The 22,673-nt window shown below is 46.5% G+C and overlaps 1 long non-coding RNA gene across 2 annotated transcripts; it reads right to left on the reverse strand.

The window, feature by feature from the left end:
- Nucleotides 1-488: 488 nt before the first annotated feature.
- LOC146334714 (uncharacterized) lies at nt 489-17,627 on the reverse strand. Of its 2 annotated transcripts, none has more exons than XR_014786373.1 (5): nt 17,495-17,627; nt 11,812-12,147; nt 5,957-6,056; nt 4,637-4,718; nt 489-2,277 (listed from the first exon to the last, which is right to left on the reverse strand). It is a non-coding gene; the product is annotated as an uncharacterized LOC146334714 (long non-coding RNA). The 2 variants fall into 2 exon arrangements; XR_014786372.1 differs by having other exon boundaries at nt 1,324-2,277; nt 17,379-17,537.
- Nucleotides 17,628-22,673: the final 5,046 nt, after the last annotated feature.

Raw genomic sequence — 22,673 nt, forward strand, 5'->3', positions numbered from 1 at the left:
CTAAGACCTCAGTAGTCATGATGGCTATAAATTGCCTCCAGGATCAGAGGCACTACGCCTCTCAGTAGTGTTGCTTGGGAACATGAGTGTCAGCAGGGTGCTATAATTGTGCTCATGCCGTCCTTATGGGCTTCCTGTTGGGGCATCTGGTTGGCCGCTGTGGGAAACAGGATGCTGCACTAGAGAGCCCTCCTTGGCCCCGATCCACTAAGGCATCCTTCTGATGTTCGTATCAGGCTGGATTGCCTAGAACGGAATCCCCACACCACCCACCAGAAGACATTGTCCTATATATTTCCTTAGGTTCATCTTTATAATCTAGTTCTTTTCCTTCTTCCTCCTCTTTCGACCCATGGGCAATATCTTATCTGATGATGTTATTATTCTTTCCCTATGAGAAAAAGCCTGAGTACATTATGAATATTAAAATAAATGTTTTGCCTACATGTTTTGTGTAGGTGTTGTATCTAAAGAATAATAACAAGGATACAACAGAAAAAGATATATTTAACTCAGTCATATGTGTGGAATAAAAATCCCAACAAAAGCAATTATGAGAAAAAGATGGAAAGGCTCTTCTCTGATGACCATCTACTTGAGAAGGCTGCAGGACTCCTTGCTCCTGACTTTTGTTTCTGATCATTTATCCGTGATATAACACAGGGAATATTTGACAAATACAAAATATATTATAACAGCTGTAGTTATAAGTAGGTGCAAAAGATTTTGCAAAGTTCACTAAGCAAACTAATTTTGGTAAATGTATGTGTCACTGGAAGTTTTCATTAATCAGATCTATGACCATTTCCATTTTTTTTCCCTGCAAGATCACCACATGTAGGTAAAGTCACCCCTAGGCCTCTGACATATCTAGCATTTGTCCTCCTCTGATTTATATGTTTATGTATTTTTATTCCCATGACAGTAAATGCCACTTGTGTAAACTACTGTAAGTCAACTATATATAGATGAACTTCAAGACAAGGAGAAACAAAGACAAATAATGGTGAAAAAGATAATCAATGAGGACAGTAAGTGAAAGATTGCATTGAAAATTATGTATGGATTTATCTTCAGGGTGGGTAGACTATAAAACTATTTAAAACCATGCTTCTTCCTTCTTTAACCAGTTCACAGCTGCAGCGCTGCTTGTTCCCAGACTGGCTCTCAAACTGGGGAAAGAGAGATGGCAGACCAGGCAGTCTTGTTGGTAGAATCATAGAATTATAGAAAACAACGTCATGGTGGTTTTGATGTGACCTTTCTAAAAGGCATCAGAAAGGAAGCATGACAGAGAGACAGAGGAAGGGCATTACATTGCTACTGAAATAATAGGAGTGGTTGATCTTCCATTTTATTTCTAACTTTGTTGTATGTCATGATCATCCACGTGTGCATCCAAGAACCTGGTCAAAGTTGCTTTTTCCTCAGGCACTGAAATGACTGGATGTCCTGGCTACAGCAGAGTCTTGATAACAAAGTGATGCTGTGGGAAATTGCATGAGAGCCAAATATCTCTCTTAATATAGCTGCTAGCAGTACATCTAAACATCGCACTGACTTGGAGGACTTTTTGGAAAATGCAGTAGTGTAATTATTAACTCTCTCTGGATGTCTGAAATATATACCTTGTTAGTTCTTAAACACCAGCTTTTGGTTCGTTTCCAAGCACAATTCAAAGTGCATGAGTTATTAAGGAGGATGCTTTAAATTTAGATGGCTGTTTAGGGAATGTTCACATCAGGCAAAGGAAGACCATGCATAAATACTAGGGTAAGACGACAGATTCAAATCTCGTAACTTTCAAACAACTGACAAGCATAATGTAGAAAGCCCCCCACCCCACCCTTTCCTACAATATCTGCAGCTAATTCTGAGTTAAACCAAAACAAAAATATTGCGTCAATCAGAAGAAAATAGATTTTGAAAGATCTCTTAAGAGCACAACAAAAAGGTCTATTCAGAAGAGGAAAAGGGGTTGTCAAAATTATAAGTGATAATACTTGAGAGACATGGCGATTTGTTGTTGTTGTCATTCAGTTGTGTCTGACTCTTCGTGACCCCATGGACCATAGCACGCCAGGCCTTCCTGTCCTGCGCTCTCTCCCGGAGCGTGCTCAAGTTCATATTCATTGCATCCGTGATGCTATCTAGCCATCTCATCCTCTGCCGTCCCCTTCTCCTTTTGCCTTCAGTCTTTCCCAGCATCAGGGTCTTTTCCAGTGACTTTTCTCTTCGTATTAGGTGGCCAAAATATTTGAGCTTCAGCTTCAGTATCTGACATGGCGATTAAGATGTATTAATTCAACTGGAACAGACAGGGACAATAAAATATATGGCTTTTCTTTTTAGCGTGGGTTCTTATAGTTTTGAGAAAAGTGGTACAAGATGGCAGTTTTAGTAGTTTACAACTACTATAACTTGTAAACTTATAGTAGTTTACAAGTTAAACTAAGAAGAGCAACGCAAATAGCGTTGCCCTTATTTTCGCCGTAGTCTACGTAAATCTTTACGTAGACAACAGCGACCAAATAAGGAACGGGAATGGCGGCTCCCTATGGGGGCCGCCATTATCCGTACGCACTTTTTTTTTTTTAAGTCACCCGTGATAGGCCAAGTGACGATTAACGTAGCCTATCACGGCTGACTTTGCAGATCTAGCCGTGATAGGCTATGTTAATCGTCACGTAGCCTATCACGGGGGCATTTTTTTTTTCTTTTATTGGAATGGCGGGGGCGGCAGCCGGTCGAAAGACCGGCTGCCACTCCCGCCCCAGACGAACACCCGCTGAACCGCCGGCCGGACCCGCCGCCGGGAGGGACATTCAGCAAAGGTAAGTCCCGTCCCGGGGGGGGCGTGCGGGGGGCGGGGGGGCAGAGAATTTCTCCCTGAAACTTGTTCGGGGGGCCGAACACGTTGGTGCTCGGCCCCCCGAAGTTTCGGGGAGAAATTCTCCGCCATCCCTATCTCTGACATCCCTAGGGTTATGGCACCTACCTTTACATTCTAATATGGCTATCCCACAGGAAGTACCTGCACTTTGCTTACAAGAGCAAAGACGTTCAAAATAGGGTGCTTTCATTTGACCTCACAAAAGCCTCTTAACTGTTCACCAAAGTTCTAGTTGCCTTGCTGGGCTATAACTTTGTCTTTTCCTTGAATTTTCCTTTACATAGATGACATCCTGATAAAATCCAGCTCCCTTTGCAGTGGTCTGCAGGTTGCCCACTTTACCATGAATTGCCCCAAGGAGCGATTATTTCTGGTGAACCAGGGTAAGAGCTGTCTCCTCCCATCTCAGACCCTGGAACCCCAAGGAGTCTTGCTAGACATGGAAGAGTTCTGCATGTTGTTGTCTGAAGACAGTCAGACCAAGTGTAGGAACTGGCATGTCGGGGGGCAGGGGAGAAATTTGTTCAGTTCACTTTTCAATGCAAACTTACCTAATTTTGCACGTTCATACCAATATACAAACCAAAACTTGGTTACCATTTGAAATTCTCATTTCTCAGAATTTTACAGTAGAGTTAAAGAGAGACTGAAAGAACTGGGCATGTTTAGCCTTGAGAAGAGAAGACTGAGGGGAGATAGGACAGCGCTCCTCAAGGACTTGAAAGGCTGTCCCAGAGAGGAATGCCAGGATCTCTTCTCCATCATCCCAGAGTGCAGGACACGGAATAATGGGCTCAAGTGACAGGAAGCCAGATTCTGGCTGAACATCAGGAAAAACTTCCTGACTGTTAGAGCAATACGACAATGGAACCAATTACCTAGGGAGGTGGTGGGCTCTCCCAAACTGGAGGCATTCAAGACGAGGCTGGACAGCCATCTGCCGGGGATGCTCTGACCTGGATTCCTGCATTGAGCAGGGGGTTGGACTCGCTGGCCTTGTAGGCCCCTTCCAACCCTACTATTCTATGATTCTATGAGTTCTCCAGTTTAAAAATGCATGCAAAAATACTTCAGGTGAAAGTGCATGCAAAGAATGTGTATATTAGAGAAATAGTGTGCAAAAATTCATTATATTGGGAAAAAGCTTGCATAGATGTATGGTGAAATGGCATATTAGGAGAAATGAACACAAAATTACATATGGATTTTTATGCAAAAATTAAAAAAAAATATCTTGAAGTTTGGAATGAACTGACCTTAAGACTGGGGAAATGAGAAACTGAGAGAACCAAAGTTGAAAGATTTGTCTGCCATTATGAGTAAGGCCAGGTTGAGTCATCTTCCTGAACCTATTTCATATGGCAGTGTCTTTTCATATCTCCTTGAACAGGGATGCAACACGTTCCTCATTCTCAATTTTAACAAGCTCTCCTCTTGCTGAACCTCGCCCCTCCTTTCCTCCACCCCCCACCCTCTCCCTCATTCTGTCCCCCTCTCTTTCACTCTCTTGTGCTTTTCTTCCCTTACAACTCCTGGCAGCTGGGATAAAAACTTATTAACTAAATAAATAGTTTTCTGATACTTCTCTTTTATCAGTGGGTAGATGAATTTGTGGTTTATTTCTGTCATTTATTGTAATCTATTTTTCAAGCTACAAAAAACAATTAAACTTTAATACTAATGTGATTAAGTGCTTCCAAAACATAGCAAATGCTTTCATTGTTATTATGCAGTTAGCATTACCTGGTCACCACCTTCTGGGGAGCTCCACTCTGCGGACTGAAATCTAGAATCTCTCTCCTCTGACCTCTCCTGGAGGCAATTCCTGCGGAGGATGACATGAGAAGATGCAAGCTCAGTCCTTCCCAGCTGAGAGGGGCTGAAGATTAACAGGAATGTTTTTTACCTCCTTTGGGCACCATTATAAATCTTTTCTTCTTCTTCCACATCACAAAAAATACAAGAACTGCAATAATCAGAAAAGGCTTATCTCTGGTTACCTTAGTATCTCAGTTTGTGACCCTCGTATATGGATGCAAGGAGCCAATGGCATTAGAGGAGATGTGCAAAGGTGCATCAGGGCATTGCAGCTGTGGCCGTAGTCTAGCACTCAGAGCAGACTTCCCCAATGGTGGGCCCTCCAGACATTTTGGATGACAACTCCCATGACCCTGTCCATTGACTGTGCTGGCTGGGTCTGATGGGAGCTGTAGTCTGAAACATCTGGAAGGCACTATGTTGGAGGAGGCTGATTTAGAGCCATTCCTTTATATGGGACATCTCTTAACCTTCTCCCTGGCGGGAACAGCATGCAGATCATCCAATTTCCCAGTGGCAATTCTGGGACTTAACAGTAACTTGTCCCTTACGGGTAGGGATGTCATAAACACCCAACCGTGGGGTGGAGTCCGATGGACTCCCCCCCTGCTTGACCCCCTGTATGGCCACCATTTTGCACAGATTAAATATATGGAAATTATGGAGCGCCAATCTTGTGAGGAAATGGCAGCTTGCAGCAATGAAGAGGTGGCTGTGGGGTGCTCCTGGACTGCTCACCAGCCCCTCCAGGGCTCAGGTGGCCTGGCGAGCGCGGGCGGGCTGCAGCGGAAGCTCAGTAAGCACCCACGGGTGCAGGTGAGTCCGTCCATCCCTACTTACAGGTAGGTGGATGCCCAAGGGAGACACTCCTTAGTATTATTATTATTATTATTATTATTATTAAATTTATTAATCGCCCATCTGGCTGGTCACCCAGCCACTCTGGGTGATGTACAGCATACAATAAAACAGTTTAAAACAATAAAATTCTACAATAAAAACATTTTCTAAAATACCCTAACCCACCCCAAATGCCTGCCTGAACAACCACGTTTTTAATACACTAGTGGAGCATTTTCCCGATGATTAGGATGGATTGACTCAAAAGAACACAGCCTCAAGATTAGGGATGGGGGAGAATTTCTCCCCAAAACTTCAGGGGGCCGAGTGCCAACGCATTCGGCCCCCCGAAATTGGTGGGGAAATTCTCTGCCGGCCCCCCGCCCTCCCTGGGATGGGACTTACCGTAGCCGAATGTCCCTCTCAGCAGCGGGTCCCGGTGGCGGTTCGGCGGCGGTTCGTGGGGGGCGGGGGCAGCGGCCGGTCTCCCGACCGGCTGCCGCCGCTGCCATTACAAAAAAAAAAAGTAAAGTTAAAAAAAAAAAAACACCCCCGTGATAGGCTACGTAACGATTAACGTAGCCTATCGTGGCTAGATTTCCAAAGTCAGCCGTGATAGGCTACGTAAATCGTCATGTAGCCTATCACGGGTGACTTTGAAAAAAATTTTTAAAAGCGCGTACGTACGCAAATGGCGGCGGCCCATGGGCACCGCCATTTGCGTTCCTTATTTTGGCACGTCTAGTCTACGTAAAGATTTACGTAGACTACAGCGAAAATAAGGGAACGCTATTTGCGTTGCTCTTATTTTTGCCGTAGTCTACGTAAATCTTTACGTAGACTAGACGTGCCAAAATAAGGAACGCAAATGGCGGCGCCCATGGGCCGCCGCCATTTGCGTACGCGCTTTTTTTTTTTCCCCAAAAGTCATCCGTGATAGGCTACGTGACGATTTACGTAGCCTATCACGGCTGACTTTGGAAATCTAGCCATGATAGGCTATGTTAATCGTTACGTAGCCTATCACGGGTGTGTGTGTGTGTGTTTTTACTTTTTTTTTCGCGGCCGGGTAGATGGGGCGCTTCTACCCGGCCTGAATTTTGCTGGCGAGGGATGGGGCGCCTCCCCCTCCGGCCTGAATTTCAGCCGGGCGAGGCGGGGCGCCTCCCTACCCTCGCCTGAACTTCGGGGGGAGAACCGAAGCGCCTCCCCCCCACCGCGAAGCAAGCTTCGAGAACAGGTAAGGGACTTTCGTCCATCCCTAGTCAAGATGTAGTTAAAGCTGTACGGAATGCCCCACATTAAAAACACTGCATCCTTACTAAATAACAAACCTATCATTCTGGTATCTCACCAAAGATTTCAAAGGTGAAATCGAACGTTGCATGAACATCTGGAAGTCTGCTTTCACAATGGGGATGTCTCTTCCCCAGCTCCCCCTGCAGCCTGTGCACCCCCCTCCAAATATGCTGCAGAAGGTCCAGATTTTGAAAGCGTACGGGTGGGGGCCGCAGGGGAAGAGGGAATCACACCTGTATCATTTCTGTCAGTGGTGGTGCGAGCTTCAGCTGCCTCCACCACAGTCACCGGCCAACCACTGCTGTTGTGGCAAAAAAACCACCCAGCTGTCCCCCCCCCCCACCCCGCCAGCCCTCTGGCTCACTCCGAGTTCCTCCTCAGAGCGAGCCAGAAGGGAAGCAAGCTCTCTGGAGAGTCATGTTGGCTGGGAAAGTGGGTGGTAGACCTCTTCAGAGAGCCACCCAGACTCAAATGCTTGGCTGTGTCGGGGTTCTTCTTTCTCAGAGCCAGGCCTGGAGAGGGGTCCAAGGAGGTTGCCTGTGCTGCTTGCAATCTCCCAGGACACCTCTCCTGCAGCAGTGCCTGGCTCTGTGGAAGGACCTCCTCAGAACCAGGCACTTGAAGCTGGTGGCTCTCTGGAGAGTCGTACCTCCCACTTCTCTGGCCGATGAAACTCTCCGGAGAGTTTGCTCACCCTCTGGCTCGCTCTGAGGGGGTTCTCAGAGCGAGCCAGAGGGAGGGCGGTCCCCCCAGAGAGCTCTGCCACCTGTTCTCCTTCTGCAGCGTTTGCCACAGTGGCTGAGCAGGGCCAGGAGAACTCTTTGGAACACCCGCTCGTGCCACCACCTCACACCAGCGATGTGGCATCGGGGAGTGCTCCTGGTCAGGAGGCGGGGTACACCGTTTGCTGCTCCTCCCACTCCACCACCTGAGGTGGGTGCTTCACCCTGCCTCATGGTAGGGCCGCCCCTGCTTTCTGCTGACAGAAAACATTATATTCTTGTGCTAATTGGGAGGGCCCTATACTGTGGACTTCCCTGGCCTGTTTGCTGTGTATGCCAGGCTCAGCGTGCCAGCTGGAACATTGGTTGGGGCAGCTTCGCTGCATGGTGGCTGGGGATGGGATGATGTTGGGGCCATGCCGATTCATGCATCCCCACCTTCAGGTGAGTGTTTTTATGAGATGCATGGCATCCCAATAGGAACAATGATTTCTTTGGGCTCAGTTAGGGATGTCAGAGGAATCCATCTGGGGTGAAGTTCGCAAAGCTTTCAGTAACTTGGCCCCCCAGACTCTGGCTCACTTTCCCACGACCTGGCCTGACTCCATCTGCATCATATCTGTCGTGACTCGATCTGCATCGTCAGGCCAGCTCATGGATTTGGGGAGGGCTTTCCCCCTTAAATTGCATAATTTCTGCAAACTGTGGTTGTAATATGCTTAATTTGTGCAAATTGCAGACACAATTTGCGCAAAATTAAGCCTATTAATTTTTGTGAATCACCCAGAGAGCTTCGGCTATTGGGTGGTATAGAAATGGAATAAATAAACAAATGTTATGGCCGCAATTTGTGAAATTATGCAAATTGAAGCTGCAATTTGCATAAATGGCGATTTAAGGGGAGGACCTTGAGAAAGTTCCAAGATTTTGGAGAAAAGCTCATGGCTCAGCTTGCAAATGCAAGTCAACTTGGGGGCTCCAGGAAAATCCTGCGAGCCCAAAAAGGGGCGGATTTCTCCATGATGGCCATCCCTGGGCTCAGTACATCATCAGGCATGTCATCCCCATGCCAATAACAGCCAGTGTATGTAGAAATGAATAAACAACCCCTCATAATATGCCTTGGGCTTTCTGAAATACCATGCCAGAACCTTTCTGGTACCATGCCAGAACCAGAAGATGGGTTCTGTTGAGATACCTTTGTCAGGGTGGAAACTGAGCCCACAGAGCCCCAGAGCAGTTCTGATTCTGAGGAGGAACAGCAATCCGTGGGAGAGGAGCCAGCTCATCCCTCACAGGCACAGCAGCTGGCAGAGATTCCTCCTGCCAGCATTCCTGGGATAGATAGTGACCCTGGCAGTGAGAGAGCGCTGGAGGGGGGCTTGCTGGACGCTCGGCACAGACGCAGGGAGTGGCGACAGATGGAGGCCGTGGAAAGGAGGCGTAGCGCTCATTTGGCGTGCAAGCAACGGTCGTGTCCCGAGGACCCAAGGGAAAGAGGAAGGATCTCTCCCTAGCCCATAAGTTCAGGGTCTTCCCGTGGTTCTCCTTCAAATGGGGACCAACCGCCTTACCTGGAGCTTAGGCTACTCAGCTATCTTTCCCCAGGGCTGTTCCTTGCTTTGGCTGCTAGCTACTAGTATTCTGAAAGAGTCATAAAGGAATAAAGTCTCGGAAAGAATTCCTTGTCGTTTGTGTCCTGAGTTGGCTATTGGTGAGGACTGCAAGAGGCAGCTAGGGCGCTCCTGACAGCCTTATTATTGCATGTGGCCCTATATATATATATATATATATATATATATATATATAGCACAAGACTCGGAAAAGTGTACCATTCCCATGCTAAATATTGCCAGTGTAGACAGAAATACGCGAGGAATGGATGGGTGCGCCCAACAAAAAGGCTCTGAGCCACCCTCAGTCCTGTCATAGGAACACAGGAAGCCATCTTATATAAGTCAGATCCTTGGTCCATCTAGCCCAGTATTGTCGGCACTGTCTGGCAGCAATCTCTCTCCAGCAGGAGTTTTTCCAGCCCAACGTGCAGATGCTGTCGGGGATCGAACTGGAGGATCTTCTGCATGCAAAGCAGGGCCTCCAACACTGAGCCATGGGCCCTTGAAGTCCCCCATAGTCAATGCGCCCTCACAGTCCTTCACAATCCATGCAGCTGGGATACTGTTATCTGTGCAGTGCCCTGATCTTGGGGGGAGACACTGTCAAGTGTATTTCCTTTAGTTCCTGATTAGCTGCTGTTTGGGGGTAGCATGCTGGTGTGAAGCCAAAACACCGGGCTGGGTGTGATGCCCAAGTCAGTGGTGACATTCTCCTAATTCTATCAGTGTATGACTTATGGTCTTTTCCAACAGCACAAGAGGCGACTCTACACATGGACATCACCAGATGGTCAATATCGAAATCAGATTGATTATGGCCTTTGCAGCCAAAGATGGAGAAGCTCCATACAGTCAGTAAAAACAAGACCTGGAGCTGACTGTGGCTCAGATCATGAGCTGATGCTGTTAAAGTGCTGCATTCAATATGCCAACAAATCTGGAACACTCAACAGTGGCCACAAGACTGGAAAAGGTCAGTTTACATTCCAATTCCAAAGAAGGGCAATGCCAAAGAGTGTTCAAACTACCGCACAATTGCGCTCATTTCACATGCCAGCAAGGTGATGCTCAAAATCCTACAAGCAAAGCTTCAGCAGTATGCGAACCGAGAACTACCGGAAGTACAAGCTGGGTTTCGAAGAGGCAGAGGAACTAGAGATCAAATCGCCAACATTCGCTGCATCATGGAGAAAGCAAGAGAATTCCAGAAAAACGTCTATTTCTGCTTCATTGACTACGCTAAAGCCTTTGATTGTGTGGATCACAACAAACTGTGGCAAATTCTGAAAGTGATGGGAGTACCAGACCACCTTACCTGTCTCCTGAGAAACCTGTACGAGGGTCAAGAAGCAACAGTAAGAACCAGACATGGAACAACCGATTGGTTCAAAATTGGGAAAGGAGTACGACAAGGCTGCATATTGTCACCCTGCTTATTTAACTTATATGCAGAGTACATCATGAGAAATGCCGGGTTGGATGAATCAGAGGTCGGAATTAAGATTGCTGGGAGAATTATCAACAACCTCCGATATGCAGACGATACCACCCTAATGGCAGAAAGCGAAGAGGATCTCAAGAGCCTCTTGTTGAGGGTGAAAGAGGAGAGTGCAAAAGCTGGTTTGAAACTCAACATTAAAAAAACGAAGATCATGGCATCTGGCCCCATCACTTCCTGGCATATAGAAGGGGAAGAAATGGAAGCAGTGACAGATTTTACTTTCTTGGGCTCCAAGATCACCGCAGACGGTGACTGTAGCCATGAAATTAAAAGACGCTTGCTCCTGGGGAGGAAAGCTTTGGCAAACCTAGACAGCATAGTAAGAAGCAGAGACATCACCTTGCCGACCAAGGTCCGTCTAATCAAAGCTATGGTTTTCCCAGTAGTAATGTATGGCTGTGAGAGCTGGACTATAAGGAAGGCTGAGCGCCGAAGAATTGATGCTTTCGAACTGTGGTGCTGGAGAAGACTCTTACGAGTCCCCTGGACTGCAAGGAGGTCAAATCAGTCCATCCTAAAGGAAATCAACCCTGAGTGCTCATTGGAAGGACAGATACTGAAGCTGAAGCTGAAATATTTTGGCCACCTAATGCGAAGAGAAAACTCTCTGGAAAAGACCCTGATGCTGGGAAAGACTGAAGGCAAAAGGAGAAGGGGACGGCAGAGGATGAGATGGCTAGATAGCATCACGGATGCAATGAATATGAACTTGAGCACACTCTGGGAGAGAGCGCAGGACAGGAAGGCCTGGCGTGCTATGGTCCATGGGGTCACAAAGAGTCAGACACGACTGAACAACAACAACAACATGACTTATGGTGGCCCAAACCATTGTGTAGGATGAACACCACCAGTTACTTATCCATTTCTATGTATGGTTATTACTCTCCCGGGTTATTACTCTCCTGGGAAGTACACTTGATTTGAGAATTAGCGTTACATTTAGAAATCCTGAAAACTGGATTTTTAAAAAATACGGTAAACTAAATCCAAAATCCCAGGTTTCAGGAACCAAATTTAAGGCTATTTAAATATTTTAAGGAATATATTAATTATTCACCAGCCCAAGCAGCTCCTGTGGATAATGGAGGAAAGAGCTGTGTGTGTTAATAAACAGCTCACCTTTAGTCTGGCAGATGCTAGATTAGTCAAATGAGGCACTCTTCTCATCACATCAACAGGATTGTGGACCACCAAGTGAAGTTGGTGTCTTATAATTATTCCCCGCTGTCCCGCATCTCCAGGGCTTTGGTCCTCAGTGTTGCTGGCCATCACCAGCTGCAATCCAAATGTGTCACTAGCATTCGGTCGCTCCAGCTTTCCATCTCTGTATTCAGCAATCAGAAACGGCACACCAGTTTGGGGGACAAAATCCCACTGAATTTTTTTCAGTTTTTGTTCTTGGAATTCTTACAGGAAAGAGGATGGATTCTCTCCGGATCTTTGTTACCTGTGTTACTTATAGTTAGGGATGGGGGAGAAATATGTTTAGTTCACATTACAAACTGACCTAATTGCCACTTCTCAAGCTAATAAGCAAACCAGGACACAATGATCCTTCAGTTTTTGCACTTCTCCAAATTTTGCGATGAGTTTTCCAGTCAGCTTTAGGAGGAAAGCATACAGTGTACACATTTTCCCTAAAGCAGTGGTGGGCAACACATGGTCTGTGGACTGCATGCACCCCCTGGCCTTTTTTGAGGTTCCCAGTGCCCCTGCGGCCACATTTGCCACAATCATTGCGGCAAAAAGGGGTGCTCTGCCTTTAAAACAAGGTCTGTGGGGGTGGGGGTGGCCTCGTTTGGAAACAGAATCGCGCAATTTTACTTCCCAACAAGGCACATGCTCTTCACATGCCTTGTTTGAAAGGTAGGTGTATGGCCCCCAGTGGGGTTTGAGGGGGCATTGTGGCCCCCTGACCCCCAAAATTTGCCCACCCATTCCATAGTGTATGCATTTCTCTACACATTTTCGCTTAGTGCATACATTTGGGAAAATGCATAAAAAAAATGCATATGAATTTTAATGCGGCTTTTTTCACCCCAAAATTCACAAACTGAATTTGTCACTGAGGTCACTGAGGTCATCAGAGGGCTCCTGGTGGTTTCTGTTGGACCTAAGCCCCAACTGGTGTCCACCCAGAGAAGAGCCTTCAGTGTGGTGGCCCCCTTTCTTTGGAACTCCCTGTCTCTGGAGGTCAGGAAGGCGCCAACACTGTGCTGCTTTCGGTGCCTCCTGAAATCAGCTCTTTTCCAGGAAGCCTTCCTTGACTAACCAGCCACGGTTTTTATTGGCATTCTGTTTTTAAAAGAACAATTTTAATAATGGCGTTTTAATTTTTTAAATCTTTTTCTTTACTTCTCATATTCACTGCTTCAGAATGGAGCAGTATAAAAATGCTGTAAATAATAAATAAATAAATAAATAAATAAATAAAGTTCAGAAACCAGTGATTCTACGATTCTATGATTTCACCTTCTCAGGACACTCTGTCAATGACCTTAAGGTGGTCATTCTTGAATAAAGGAATTTCAGAGAGAGATACCACTGTGAAATTGCTGAAGTACAATTCATCAAGAGATCCAGTTCTATTTCCTGTGCTTTTTTTGTTCTGTTTTTTAAGATCACCACATATGATAATTGGCTCACCATTGCAGTGATGCACTTAACAAACTTTTGCAAATGGTAGCTGCTAAGGCACTCATCCTGTCTGTATGTTTTACATATCAAATCCCTCTGAAAACAGAGTTTGCATCTCTGCCAACTCAAGAACATAAGAGGAGCTGTGTTGGATCAGACCAAGGGTCCATCTAGTCCAGCATCCTGTTCACATGGTGGCCAAATAGCTGTTGACCAAGAACACACAAGCAAGACACAAGTGCAACAGCACCCTCCCGCCCATGTTCCCCAGCAACTGGTGTACACACTGCCTCTGGTACTGGAGGTAGCATATAGTCATCAAGACTAGTAGCCATGGATAGATTTCTCCAGGAATTTGTCCAACCCCCTGTTAAAGCCATCCAAATTGGTGGCCATCACTACATCCTGTGGTAGCAAATTCCATAGTTTAACTCAGCACTGTGCAGAGAAGTCCTTCCTTTCATCTGTCCTGAATCTAGGGATGTAGGAAACACTTACCTGGTTTCGTCCAGGGACATCTGTGTGTGTGGGGGTGCTCCGTCCCTCCCCCCGAAATTCTCCCCGGCCGGCTCTGCTCCGTGGCGACTCCACAGAGCCGCCAGCCAGGGCCGCCCACAGCCAGACATCCAGCCACTGGGCTGTGCAGGGACGCAAACAGTGGCCGCTGTAGCTGCCACCATTTGCGTCCCTGTCTTTTGCCATGATAGGCTACATATATATTTACATATATATTTATCATGGCAAAAAAAAAGGGAACGCAAATTGTGGCGGCTACGGCGGCCGCCATTTGCGTTCCCTTTTTTGCCGTGATAGGCTACGTAAATACTTACATAGCCTATCACGGCCTCTGCAGGGACGCAAATGGTGTCCCTGCGTTAGCCGTGATAGGCTATGTAAGCATTTATGTAGCCTATCACGGCAATAATGAAGAAGCAAATGGTGGCCACAGATGCGGATGGCAGCAGGTAGGTGATCCGTTTCACATGCCTTTCGCAGGGTGGTGGGGCGGGGGGCTTCGTTCCGCCACGGATTTCAGGGGGCCGAATGCACTGGCATTCAGCCTCACTGAGTTCCGTGGTGGAATTCTCCAACATCCCTACTGAATCTCCCACCCATCAACTTCATGGGATGACCTCGTATTCCAGTATTATGTGAGAGGGAGAAAAAAGTCTCCCTATCCACATTCTCCACACCATGCATAATTTTATACACCTCTATCATGTCTCTGTTTACCCTCCTTTTTCCATGCTAAACAATCCCAGCTGTTGTAACCTCCCCTCAGGGGGGAGATGCTCCAGCCCTTGAACATTTTAGTTGCCCTTTTCTGCACTTTTCCAGCTCTACAGTATCTTTTTTTTAGGTGTGGTGACCAGAACTGTACACAGTATTCCAAGATTTACCGCACCATAGATTTACGTAAAGGCAGACTCTTGGCAGTTTTATTCTCAATTCCTTTCCTAATTATTCTTAATATGGAATTTGCCTTTTTCACAGCAGCCACACCTTGGGTCGACGATTTAATTGAGCTGCCCACCACAACCCCAAGATCTCTTCCTTGATCAGTTACAGCTAGTTTGGAGTTAAAGCTGTCAGGGGCCACATTCTGGCAGAGAGGGCTAAAGGCAAAAGAGATAGGCCAAAAACACACAAACAAAAATACCCCAAACAGCAGCATATTTTAACTTGAAGCTGTCCATGTCTGACTGTAACTAAGCCTTAGGAGATGCATTTCAACCTTTTGAAATGGGGAGAAAAGCTGCACAAAACCCGGGAAACCATCCAACGACTGGTGGTTGGGGAGAAAGGGGTGAGGGCAGGGAAAGGGGGGGGTGGCTTTCTGGGGATCCCTGGGGGTTTAGATTCAGCCAAAGGTTCGTGCAAAGGAAGAAACTCATTGGATAAATATGGACAGAACAGAATAAAGTCTGATGTATGAACAGAAATAAAGTCCAAGGCCTTACTTTTTAAATCTAGACCTGAATTACCAGTCCCTTTTTCATGTCACCCTTAAAATATGGAATAAGTGGCAAAACAAAGCATATCCCTGCATATCTCCTTTCTTTTCATCAAATATTTTATGATAATTATAAATTTTCCCACTTTGCAGACTGGCAGTGCATGGGTTTATTTAGACTAAGGAAATGACACAGAAAAAACGTCAACAAATGCAAGAAGAATTGGGAGCAGCTGGTTCTGCATGCACCAGAGGCTCCACTTCAGTTCCATTTGGGGAATATGAAGCCAAACAACAAGACCATAATGGACTTTGAAGAGCTGACCATTGAAGCTGAGCCCTCAGTAAAAAGGCATCCCTTCAAAAATATACAAAATCATAATCTCTAAGTGGATGGCGGTGAGCTTTTGGCTTGAAAGAAACGTGGGTGTGAGACTTGCATGAAATGCTTGATGATTCAACATGGAATGCAGTGTGGTCAAGTTCCTTTAAGGTCATGTTTTGTGGTATTCAACACCTGTCACCATAAGTAGAATATATAACTCCATTCCATAAATGGAATGGTGATAGAGAGTGTGAAGGAAGGTTCTGAGGAAACTGGGAAGAGGGAGAGACAGAAAAAGCTGGTATACCAACTTCGCCCTTATCTGGACAGAGATAGCCTTGCTACAGTTCTCCATGCTCTGATAACTTCTCGTCTGGATTACTGCAATGCGTTATACGTGGGGCTGCCTTTGAAAACGGTCCGGAAACTTCAGCTGGTCCAAAATAGGGCAGCAAGATTGTTAACAGGGACTGGCCTGCGAGCTCATATTACGCCAGTACTTTTCCAGCTGCACTGGCTGCCAGTCCATTTCCGGGCCCGATTCAAACTGCTGGTGTTAACATTCAAAGCCCTTAACGGCTTGGGGCCAGGTTACCTGAAGGATCGCCTCCTCCCATATGTGCCTGCCCGGACCTTAAGATCATCCTCAGCAGCCCTTCTCCGTGAGCCCCTGCCAAAGGAAGTGAGGCGGGTGGCTACTAGGAGGAGGGCTTTTTCTGCTGTGGCACCCTGGCTCTGGAATGAGCTCCCTAGTGAGGTTTGCCTGGCGCCTACGTTGTATTCCTTTCGGTGCCAGACCTTTTTATTTTCCCAGGCATTTTAGCATTTTAGCTTTCTAAATTTTTAGCTTTGCTGTTTTAAATCTGTATTTTAAACTCCTGCACTGCTGCTAGGTTTTATTGTGGTTGTATTGTTATATTGTGGTTTTAATGTTCTATATATTTTAAATTGTTTTATTGTGTGCTGTTTGGTTTTAATTTTTGTGAACCGCCCAGAGAGCTTCGGCTATTGGGTGGTATAGAAATGAAATAAATAAATACATAAATACATCAAAAACGGCCCCTGAAAGGCATTCAGCAACAGCATTCCTGCATTTCCCACAGTTACCCGTTTTTAGAGGGGTGTCAACCCACTGCCAGTAACTGAGGCCGACTGCTACTTCTGAGTCCGGAGTCCTGACAGCACAGTGAGAAATGGACGGCAAGAAATAACCTGCCTGTGTGGACTGTATAACTCTTGGACCCCCTCCCCTCCATTTTATTGTTTAGAGACTTCCTTTATCCATTTAAATATCTTTTTCACTCTCCCCCAGTCCCTCCTCCTTATGAAATAAACCCTAGTTCTTTTTAAAGAAGTTGTTCACTGGTTTTCCCACTCCACCAACCCGTTTTCGGGGGACGAGGGTCTTGGCGGGCTGGAGCACATCGTGCTAGTTTGAGGTCAGCATTTCCCCCCTTACCCGCTGTTGGAACCCGGTTCTCACGGTTTCCGCTACCCGACAAAGGGGTGTGTGTGGTCTTTAAACAACAAGGTGGGAGGAAGGGAGCCCAAGGTACATGGTCCACAACGGCAGCTTTTCTGTTTCTGTCTGGTCCAGTTTCTTCTGAAGGCGCACTAGACTGCACACTGCCTCAGCTCCTAGGCCCGCACTAAGATCAAGCCCACATCCTCAGGGGGGAAACAGGAAATGGCTCCTCTGGGCTCCCCTGAATCTGTACACAAACACAAATGCTGCGGCATTTCCTTCCCTATTTCTGCAGCTCCACTTACTGACAGGCATGACCTTCCAACTTGGCTGCCCCAACAGCCAAGAAGCCACAGCAGTCCGGCAAATGTCCAGGTGCTTCTTTATCCGATAACAACGCAATGCATCCGCTCAGACTTACTAAAAAGGCAGTCCGACAGCCTAACCATCTCTCACTGGGCAATGAAGACCACACCCATGCAGACAAGGAAGGGTGCCAGCACAAGGTCACCTCTCTTTCTGCTTGTTGACGTTGTTCTCACAGGCAATTCACTGTTGACGACGCACAGTTACGGCTCAGTCTTTACTGCCATCCTGTGGTGCAGTGTGTTTTTAGACCTGCTGCATATTTTTAGGGATGCCACACATTTTCCTATGCTGTTTTGCTCTTTGCAGCTGAAACTCTGATGCTGAATTTCTATGTTGGAACCGGTATACTGTTTTTATCATCTGGGGATTACTACTATAATTGGGTGGCATGTAAATGTTGCTAATCAATAAAAAATGAAATGGCCCTTAAACTTTGCAGGCACCTCATGTTATTATCACTGTTCATTTTGTGTGAAACCTGAAAATTACACAAAAAAGTCATCAAATGTGAAAGTTGCGCAAAGAACTCCCACATTTGTTCATATTTCCTCATAGACTAAAGTGTGGGTGATTTACAGTGTGTGCATTTGGGGGAAGTTGTGCATTTTAAGAAATCTGGGTGTTTTGAGAAAGTTGCACATTTTGAGAAAGCTGAGCATTTTTCAAACGCACATTATGTGGATGTGAAGCCAAGTTTGGGAATTTGCAAATATTCAGAGAAAGCGCGCTCCCATTTGCATTTGCCTTCCGGAGTGTGAATGGGGCATTCTTTAGTGGTGTGCGAACCAAAACAAAATTCTCATGAATGCCTAGCTTCAGGGTCATCCTATTATGCTATCTGACACTTCTGTTGGTTTTGTAATCTGGGATGTGCCCCATATGGCACTAGTCTGGTAACATGCTGGTAACGTGCGTCTCAGTCAGCATCCATCCCATGAGCAGGTGACTCGGAACAAAATCCAAGCCAGTGATGGGTGTATTTCACAGGCTCAGCAGACCTAGGTGAGGACCAGCACCATCCCATAGAGCTTTCTGGAGGTTGGGCTTTATGGTTTGCCAGGCACATTTCACCTGCCCGTTGGACTGGGGTTGACCCAGGCTTAAGTAAGGCTGGATGGAAAGTGTTTAACTTAAAAAATGGGTGGTCTCATTTGTTGTTTTTTGAAGTCAAGCTCATTCCATCCCGTTTCTGCACAAGCTTGTGATTATTATTATTATTTTTAATAAAACAAAATCTGTATGGGAATTTGCATGTATTTTTCAGAATGAAAACTTTACTGCAGGCATTAATGCCCTTGTTGATGTCCAGAAGGTTATACAAAGTAATGACGTTCTTCATCAGACGTCATCAGAAAGCACTAAATTGTGGATTTCCTGCTAAACTGGAAGGAAAAGGAGTTCAGTTTAAGCAACTCTGGGAGGAAGCCGCAGGCAAAATCTGCTTGCAAAAAATCAGAACATAGAATCGTAGAATAGTAGGGCTGGAAGGGGCCTACAAGGCCAGCGAGTGCAACCCCCTGCTCAATGCAGGAATCCAAGTCAGAGCATCCCTGACAGATGGCTGTCCAGCCACGTCCTGAACACCTCCAGTGTGGGAGAGCCCACCGCCTCCCTGGGTCATTGGTTCCACTGTCGTATTGCTCTAACAGTCAGGACGTTTTTCCTGCTGTTCAGCCAGAATCTGGCTTCTTGTCACTTGAGCCCATGATTCTGTGTCCTGCACTCTGGGATGATGGAGAAGGGATCCTGGCCTTCCTCTCTGGGACAACCTTTCGAGGACTTGAAGAGCGCTCTCCTATCTCCCCTCAGTCTTCTCTTCTCAAGGCTAAACATGCCCAGTTCTTTCAGTCCCTCTTCATAGAGCTTTGTTTCCAGTCCCCTGATCATCTTTGTTGCCCTCCTCTGAACCCTCTCCAGTTTGTCTGCATCCTTCTTAAAGTGTGGTGGTGCCCAGAATTGGACACAGTACTCCAGATGAGGCCTTACCAGTGCTGAGTAGAGGGGAACTAGTACTTCCCAGGATTTGGAAGCTACACTTCTAATAATGCAGCCCAAAATAGCATTGGCCTTTTTTGCAGCCACATCACATTGTTGGCTCATATTCAGCCTGTGATCTACAACAATTCCAAGATGCTTCTCACTTGTAGTGCTGTTGTATCCCGCATCTTGTAACTGTGCATTTGGTTTCTTTTTCCTAGGTGCAGAACTTGGCATTGATCCCTATTAAATGTCATTCTGTTGTTTTCTGCCCAGCGCTCCAGCCTATCAAGATCACTTTGCATTCTGTTTCTGTCTTCCAAAGTATTAGCTATCCCACCCAATTTTGTGTCATCTGCAAATTTGATCAGCATTCCCTGCACCTCCTCCTCCAAGTCATTAATAAAAATGTGGAAGAGCACTGGGCCCAGGACTGAGCCCTGTGATACCCTGCTCATTACCAGTCCCCAGTTTGAGAAGATCCCATTGATAAGCACTCTTTGAATCTGATTCCGTAGCCAACTGTGGATCCACCTGATCGTTGTTTCGTCTAGCCCACTTTGAGCTAGTTTGCTCATCAGGATATCATGGGGCACTTCATAGAATAGTAGGGTTGGAAGGGGCCTACAAGGCCATCGAGTCCAACCCCCACTTGGACTTTCACTTTGTCGAAAGCTTTGCTGAAGTCGAGGTATATTATGTCCACAGCATTCCCACAGTCCACAAGGGAGGTTACTTGATCAAAAAATGAGATCTGATTCGTCTGGCAGAATTTGTTCTTGACAAATCCATGTTGGCTTCGCGTAATCACTGCATTATTTTCAAGGTGCTTCCAGATGGATTGCTTTATGATCTGGTCCAGAATTTTCCCAGGGATTGATGTCAGACTGACTGGTCTGTAGTCACCAGGTTCCTCCTTTTTGCCCTTTTTGAAGAGAGGGACAACGTTAGCCCTCCTCCAGGCATCTGGCACTTCCCCCGTCCTCCATGATTTCTCAAAGAGAAATGCTACAAGAGCAGACTGGCTGAGCCCTGTGCAGATGGGATGCTGAGGGTGAATGGTAGCAAACGTGTTGTTCAGTTAGTTAGTGAGCAGGTTAGTTTCTTCTGGTGTCCATTCTCAGGGCTTTGGGGTAGGGATGTACGAAAGTCCCTTTACCTGGCTCTGCCAGGTTCCGCTGGGGGGGGGGGAGGCGCTCCATCCCTCCCCCCGGAATCCGGGCCGTCTGGCTCCGCTCTGTGGGGATTCCGCAGAGCCGCCGGCCAGCTCCACCAGCAGCCGGACATCCAGCCGCTGGCTAGCAGGGACGCAAATGGTGGCGGCCGTTGCCGTCGCCGTTTGCGTCCCTGTAGTCAGCCGTGATAGGCTACATAAAGACTTACGTAGCCTATCACGTCTGGCTTAAAAACAAAAAACGCGCATACGCAAATGGCAGCGGCTACAGCCACCGCCATTTGCGTTCCTTATTTTTGGCCATCTTAGTCTACGTAAATATTTACGTAGACTAAGACAGCCAAAAATGAGGAACGCAAATGGCGGTGGCCGTAGCCGCCGCCATTTGCGTATGCGTTTTTTGTTTTTAAGCCAGACGTGATAGGCTACGTAAGTCTTCACGTAGCCTATCATGTCTTGTAAAAGAAAACAAAAAACAAAGCAACAAGACTGCAAATGGTGGCAGCAGCACCCGGTCGGAAGACAAGCTGCCGCCGCCACCGCTGCCGCTGCCCAGAAGATCCGCCCCAGGTAAGTCTCGTCCCGGGGGGGATCTGCAGGGGAGGCGGGGGGGCAGGCCGTTCCGCCACAGATTTCGGGGGGCCGAATGCACTGGCATTCGGCCTCACCAAGATCCAAGGCGGAATTCTCTGTCATCCCTACTTTGGGGCAGTGACTTGTTGAAGTGAAATAATGAAGCTTCGGGAGCCAAAAACAGCCCCTGACCTTTGGCCACTCTAAGCAACTGTGCCAGAAGATGGGCCTGGGGAATGCAATGCTGTGGGGAAAATGCTGGGATGCAGCTCTCGAATTCTGTGCACGCATGCTGCACGTGCACACACACACACAGCTTTTCTTCTAAACAGTGCCTCCTTACATGACCTTTAGGCTGCATCTGCTGGCCTTGTGTTTTGACAGTGGATCCAGCTAGATGTCCACAAGGAGGATGTGAAGGCGATAGCCCTCTCCTGCTGTTTGACTCTTCCCCCAGCAACTGGTATCCAGAGGTGGACTGCTCCTGTACATGGAGGTTCCACATAAACATCAAGGCTGATAGCCCTGAACAAGTCTTCTCCTCCTCCTCCAATAATTTGTCTAATTCTCTTTTACAGCCATTTGATCTACTGGCCTTCTCCTCATCCTGTGACAATGAATTACTTACATTTGATTGTTCATTCTAAGAAAAATGAGGGTTTAAAAAAAAAAATCTGTCCAGAATCTGCTGCCAGTCAGTTTCAGTAGCACTGATTCAAGGTTCTTTTATTGTTGTTTTAAATAACCTGTAAGCATCCCGGAAAGATTTGACCCTGCAAAAGAGGATTTGTTGTGGTTCTGGAACAAGGGAAGGCTACTCAGAGACATGTCCAACCAGGCTGAGGGTTTCCCTTTCTCTGTCCGGACTAGATCTAGCACCCCCAAAAATAGGCATCACCAAACCATGTCAACAATCCCAAGCAGCACTCACCAACTTGCCTACATCCCCATTGGGATATGCAAATCAGAATAATTCATCAAAGTTCTCTGATTTCCACCTCAAAGCTCATTGCAACTCATCTCCATATCAGATTGTGAGCTTGGTGGGGCTTTCCCACATAGAAATTAATGCATATTTTTCAAAATGTTTGCATCAGTTATGTGCATTTTTGAAATGTACACATTTCTTCCCATTGATCAAAGTGTATTTGTGCACATTTTTCTGAAGTACGCATTTTTCAAACATATATTTTGTTGCATGAATCACATTGCAAATTCAGACATGTCTGGACTTCAAACTGCAGGTTTTGTTATAGTGTGCATTCAGTTCTGGGAGGCGCAAATTGGATAAATCCTGGTCAAAAATGAATGGAAACAAATTTCTCACCCAAATCAACATTCTTTGCACCAAGTAAGGAACAATTACTCTGGATTCCACAAAGGTTTTTAGAGAAGCAGCAACAGTAGATAAGACTAGTGCCATTTCTCAAGGCGAATGTGTGTGTGTGGTGGTTCTCACATCTATAAGTTGCCGCCAAGTTTTGCCCAAAACTAAATTCCAAGATTG

Source organism: Heloderma suspectum, chromosome 17, assembly GCF_057233095.1.
Source record: "Heloderma suspectum isolate Gila_16-S chromosome 17, 16-S_ref, whole genome shotgun sequence".
Taxonomy (NCBI): domain Eukaryota; kingdom Metazoa; phylum Chordata; class Lepidosauria; order Squamata; family Helodermatidae; genus Heloderma; species Heloderma suspectum.